Source organism: Mobula birostris, chromosome 13 (assembly GCF_030028105.1).
Source record: "Mobula birostris isolate sMobBir1 chromosome 13, sMobBir1.hap1, whole genome shotgun sequence".
In the NCBI taxonomy this organism is placed as follows: Eukaryota; Metazoa; Chordata; class Chondrichthyes; order Myliobatiformes; family Myliobatidae; genus Mobula; species Mobula birostris.
In genome coordinates, this window is record NC_092382.1 from 105,236,727 (window position 1) to 105,243,203 (window position 6,477).

Consider the following 6,477-nt stretch of genomic DNA (forward strand, 5'->3'; position numbering starts at 1 on the left):
CCGGAGGCTGGTGGGGTGGTAGGTGAGGACAAGGGGAACTCTGTCCCTGTTGTGGTTGCAGGAGGATGGGGTGAAGGCCGAAGTGCGGGAAATGGAGGAGATGCGGGTGAGGGCATCATTGATGACAGCAGAAGGGAAACCACGATCCTTAAAGAAAGACGACATTTGAGATGTCCTGGAACGGAAAGCCTCATCCTCGGAGCAGATGCGGCGGAGACGGAGTAACTGGGAATAGGGAATGGCATTTTTGCATGTGGCGGGGTGGGAAGAGGTATAGTCGAGGTAGTTATGAGAGTCAGTGGTCTTGTAGAAGATGTCAGTGGACAGTCTGTCTCCAGAGATGGAGACCGAGACATCGAGAAAGGGGAGAGAAGTGTGCGAAATACAGTAAGTGAATTTGAGGGCTGGGTGGAAGTTAGAAGTAAAGTTGATGAAATTGACGAGCTCAGCATGGGTGCAGGAAGCAGCACCAATGTAGACGTCAATGTACCGAAGGAAAAGTTGGCGGGCAGTACTACAATAGGTCTGGAGTACAGGCTGTTTTACATAACCAACGTAGAGGCAGGCGTAGCTGGGTCCCATGCGAGTTCCCATAGCTAAACCCTTAGACTGAAGAAAGTGAGAAGAGCCAAAATAGAAGTTATTGTGTGCGAGAACCAGTTCCGCCAACCGGAGGAGGGTAGTGGTGGTGGGGAACTGGTGAGGTCTACTGTCCAGAAAGTAGCGGGGGGGGGGCCTTGAGGCCTTCTTGATGGGGAATGGAGGTGAATAAGGATAGATAGTGGGGTCGTATGGGACAGATGTTGGTACGAGCTCAACAAAGTCAGGAAGCAAAAAGTTGAGCCTGCTGAGGCTCGAGTTCTGAGCGGCGTACATTTCAATACAGGAAGTACAGCAGATGAGTTCAGGGCAGGGTTCAACGCCTGGAAGCGCGATCTTCTAGCCATTAGTAAGACTTGGGTGCAGGAGGGGCAGGTCTGTTAGCTCAACCTTCCAATTTACAGCTGTTTATAGTCGTGCTAAGGCATAAGTAATTCAGGCTGAGGGGCTGTTTTACCCGTTAGGTAAAACATCACGGCGGTGCTCAGTTAGGACAGACTGAATAACTCGGCTAGGTGAGGCTTTAAGGGTGTAGGTGAGGAATAAGAAAGACATAAATTCGTTCATGGGACTACATTATCGACCGCCTAACATTCCCGGGCACTTCGTGGAACAAACCTGTAGAGATTTCGCAGACTGTTGCAAGAGACATTAGTTTATGATGTTGGGTGATTTTATATTTCTAGGGATCGACCGTCATCCTCATATTGTGAAAGGACCAGTGGGTTAGTTTTTCAAATGTTTTCAAGAGGGTTTCCTTATCAGTGCATAGAAAGTACCAACGAGACAGTGCAATAATCGATCTCTTCCTGAGGAATGGGACAATGCAGGGGACAGATGTTTGTGTAGGCGGCCGCTTTGCTTCTAGTGATGGTAATGCCAATAGATACAAGATATTTATAGAAAAGCATAGGTATGAACTCGGGTTTAGCTTCATATTGAAGTTTACATCACAGTCAGACACAAATAGAACAGGCAGCGTGTATCTTTTCACCCAGGGTAGAAATGTCTATTACCAGAGTGTCCTCATTAGCGTGATAGGGTGAAGGGTCAACGGAGATGAGTTTGGCAAATTATATTTTTGCACAGTGTTGCGGGGTCTTGAATTACCCCTATCAATTGTTTCTTTGAAAAGAAAGAGAGAGAGCGAGAGAGCGAAGACGGCTCACAGCCTGCTTACACTTTCTACAAGGACACTGGCAGCTTCTGTGTTCTTACGAGAGAGAAGGGAGGAGCCGCCTGATGGACAGACAGTGTTCAGCGCGGTGAGATAAACAGACGGGCAGCTGTTAGACCTACAGACATATGGTTTTGGACACTGAATGAGCTTTGTTGCACCCACAGAAAAAAAGTGGGTTTTGGAGGATCTCGCAGTGTGAAAAGGGTGTGACCCGTTGGGAATAATTCGTGTGACCGACCCTCGCCTGGGTTGATAATTCCACCACAGAAGAAGGGTGCCTTTTGTTGTGGACACAGTCGGTGACTTCTAAAGGATTTCCGAGGACAACGGGAAGATCGGCGTCGTCAGCTCACCTGAGGACTCAGATCTTTCCCTCTCTCTCTCTCTTCATCACTACTCAACTAAATACCTCGACCTGAACTGAACTTTACTCATCATCGTAAGACTATCTATTTACCCCTAGACGTGAAGAAGCTTGGTTTTCATATATTTCCACGCTCACTAATATATAATCACTGCTAACCTGTGTGAGATATCTGCATTTATACGACTGTATTGCGTGGTTACTAACAAATATCATTAGTTAATGGCAATGCAGGACTCCAAAGTGTTTTCCATTGCAGCTGGTACTTTAACCCGTCACAGGGCACGTGACAGAATTGGGGCCTACGTCCGAGACATGAACAAATTATTTGGGCTGCTTGTTTGAATTGATTGCGGAAAATCCCATTTGATTTCGTCATGTGGAAAAAGAGCAGAGCTGGGTGTTAGGAAATTTCTGGCATCGCCAAAGTCTGTGGTTTTGAAGAGAACTAAAAAGGATGAGCTGCGGACAATTGTTGAGGAATTGGAACTTAAGGCAGTGAAGAAGGTTTGACTAAGGTAGAAATTCAAAGAAAAATAGTTGAATATTATATTTCGACGAAACAATTTACTAAGGATGTGTTGAAAATGTTTGCTGAAGGTAAAGTACTTACTGAAGCTAAGCTTCAGTTTCAGCTGGAAAAATTAAAATGCAGCATGAGTTGCTCCTGAAACAGCTCGAGAGAGAAGAGGCAGAAAGACAGAGACAGTTCGAGAGGGAGATGTGGCAGCTGAGAGGTTCAGTGTCGGACCCTGCTGACTTTTACAGCTCGAGAGATCTTGTGCTGTTTGATGAATTTAAAAGTTGAGTTCCTGATGATGTAATGGCACACCTCGGTGAAGAGGATGCCGCCACCCTGCGGGGGTCTGCTAAGACAGCAGAGGAGTTTGTTTTCACCCACGGGGTTGAGTTTACTCCAGATGAGAGTTACCCAGAGAGTATCTGGGAGGTTCGGAGTGACCATGAATATGAAACTGGGGGAAAGGATGAAGGTCCAGAAGAGGCAGCTTTCCCAATTGTCTGTGTTCAGGCTGTTGAAGTACCTGTGGATTCACAGGGTACTGAACCTTGTGTTGAAGCTCAGTTAAAACCTGAAGTGTCTGACTTGGTTGGAAAGGAATGCAGTTCATTTGTGTCAGATGATCTTGGGGTTAACTTTGGTACCAGTGGAAATTGAGAATTCTCAGTCACTTGCATTAGGTAATGTTCTAAAACATAGTAATGAGATAAAATTGGTGAAGTCAATGCCACTGAAAATATTGGTAAAAGTGTTGTTCCTGGACTATTGAATAAAGTACTTGTGAAGGTTGGATTGGCTTTGCAACCTTTGGCCCTGTTTGCAGGAGTGCTGAGGAAGTATGTGCCATTCTGTTGAATTTTGATTTGACCTTTGGAGGTAAACATCTTCAAGGTTATGATGTTGTTCAAGTTTGGGGCGTTGAGAGACAAAATTTGTAGTGCTGTTGTGACCAGGAGGGACTATCGGTAGATGTTGCTATTCAGACAGGTCTGAAGAAAAGCCGTAGGAATAAGATAGAAGGATTGCTTGGCCTCTTCCATAACATAAACATGGTAGTTATAAATCTGGTGATCATGCTAAGTTGAGGAAACAATGGGGGAGGTGCACAACTCTCCATGGTAAGGTTGACTTAACAGTTCAACGCATGAGCATGCTGCTGCTAATGATTCACACAGAGGGACTGGTGTTGACTCTTGTAGTAAGTCAGAGCATGTTTAGAAAGTCTGCTGAGGCCCATGATAGCAACACCAAATGGTTTAAAGTACGATGATGTGTCACAGACTTTTCTACCTTCCATTTTCCAGCAGGACGTAGAGGGTAGCAAAACTGATGAGAGTAAGGTGTTTGAGAAAGGTTTGTCCTTATCCAGGAGGGACTTTATAGAGGAACAGAATAAAGATTCTGAAATGGTAGCGTTAAAGGAGATAGCTCTCATAGAACAAGTGCTACTGAGAGAGTCAATGGGATATTATCTCAAAGTTGGGGTGTTACTGAGGAAGTGGAGACCAGCCACTGGGCCTGCAAGTCAGGATTGGGCTATTGCGTATCAGGTAGTAATTCCAATGGTTTATAGGCTGAAGTTTTAAAGCTGGCCCATCGTCTGCCTTAATGTGGACATTTTTGAGAGAGAAAGACAGTGAACAGATTATGAAGGAATTCTGCTGGCCTAATTTAAGAAAGCATGCTGTGATTTTTTGCTGGACATACCATACCTGCCAGGTTGAAAGGAAACTTATTCAGGTTATTCAAGTAGCAACACTTAAACTGATACCTAGTTTTGGTGAAACTTTTTCTAGAGTCATAGTGGAGTATGAAGGCCCATTGTCAAAGACTGCAACTGGTCATCAGTATGTGCCAACTGTTATGTGTGCAGTGTCTGAGTTCCCTGAGGCCGTGCCTCGCGGAAACATCAAGGCTTAGACTGTGGTAAAAGCATTCAGTAAGTTTTTTCACACTGGTAGGTCTGCCCAAAGGAATTAAAGTTGAGCAGGATAATAACTTTACTTCGAGAACATTCCTGGGGATGTTGGAGAACTGGGAGCTAAGCTGGGTCATCTGCATATCACACAGAGTCCGAGGGAGACTTGGAACTGTACAGCTCCACGCTTAAGACCATGGTTAAAACATATTGTGTGAAAAATGGGAAAACTGAGATGAAGGGGCTCTTGTACTCTTATTTACTGTTAGAATATTAATTCAAGTATCCCTGGGGTTCAGTCCATTTGAATTCATTTTCGACTATAGGCCCAAAAGACATTTTACCTTGCTCAAGGAGCAATGGTCGAAACCAAAAGTGTGTGGCAGCGTGTTAGATTATGTTTCGAAATTCTGTAAAAGGTTTAATAAGGTGTATGACGTTACACAGCACGTTTGCAGAATGTTCAAATTAAAATAAAACACTTGCTTGATTGGATAGCAACCGTGAGTACAGTTATAAAAATAAATGGAGTCGTGAATGCTGTTTTTGAGGTGGAAAATCATTTATTAAGCTTCTTTCTTGCTGCCCTATATTCCTCAATAGACCCATCTGATCCTTGCTTCCTAAACTTCATGTATGCTGCCTTCTTCCACCTGACTAGATTCTCCATCACACTTGTCACCCATGGTTCCTTCTCCCTACCAATCCTTATATTCCTCACCGGGACAAATTTATCCCTAACATTTTGCAAGATATCGCTCAAAATCGTACCATGATATCACTCCCTGCAAAAACATCATCCCAATTCACACCCGCAAGTTCTAGCCTGATAGCCTAATAATTTTCCCTTCCCCAATTAATAGTCTTCCTGTCATCTCTGATTCTATCCTTTTCCAAGATAATATTAAAGACCAGGGAGCGGTAGTCACTGTCCCCCAGATGCTCACCCACTGAGAGATCTGTGACCTGACCCTGTTTGTTACCTGATACGAAACCTAGTATAGCATTCCCCCTAGTAGGCCTGTCGACATACTGTAACAGGAATCCGTCCTGGACACTCTTAAAAAAACTCTGCCCCGTCTAAGCCTTTGGAACTAAACAGGTGTGAATCAATATTAGGGAAGTTAAAGTCACCCAAGATAACAACCCTGCTATTTTAGCTCCTTTCAAAATTCTGCCTCCCAATTTGCTCCTCGGTATCTCTGCTGCTACCAGGGCGCCTATAGAATCCTCCCAATATTGTAACTGTTCCCTTCCTGTTCCTGACTTCCTCCCATACTGACTCAAAAGAGGATCCTGCTACATTACCCACCCTTTCAGTAGCTGTAATAGTATCCCTGACCAGTAATGCCAACCCTCCTCAGCAGCCCTCCCACCCCATGCCCATTTAAAGCACTGAAATCCAGGAATATTGAGAATCCATTCCTACCTTGGTGCCAGCCAAGTCCCTGTCATGGCCACTACATCATATTTCCATGTATGTATCCAAGCTCATAGTTCATCACCTTTGTTCCTGATGCTTTTTGCATTGAAATACACACACTTTAGCCCTTCTACCTTAGTACCTTTACACCGTTTATTCTGCTTCTCTTTCCTCAAAGCCGCTTTATATGTTAGATTTGTCTTTAGTCCATGCACTATACTTGCAGTTCTCACATGACCTTCATCCTCCTCCCTCTCACTTATCTGCTCTAACACATTGGTTCCCCTCCCCCTGCGAATCCAGTGTAAACTCCCCGGAGCAGCACTTGCAAACCTTCCCGCAAGGATGTTAGTCCCCCTCCAGTTCAGGTGCAAAACTGTTCCCGTCGAAACAGGTCCCACCTTCCCTGGAACAAGGACCAATTTTACAGAGACGTGGAGCCTTCCCTCCTGCACCGACTCCTTCGCCATCG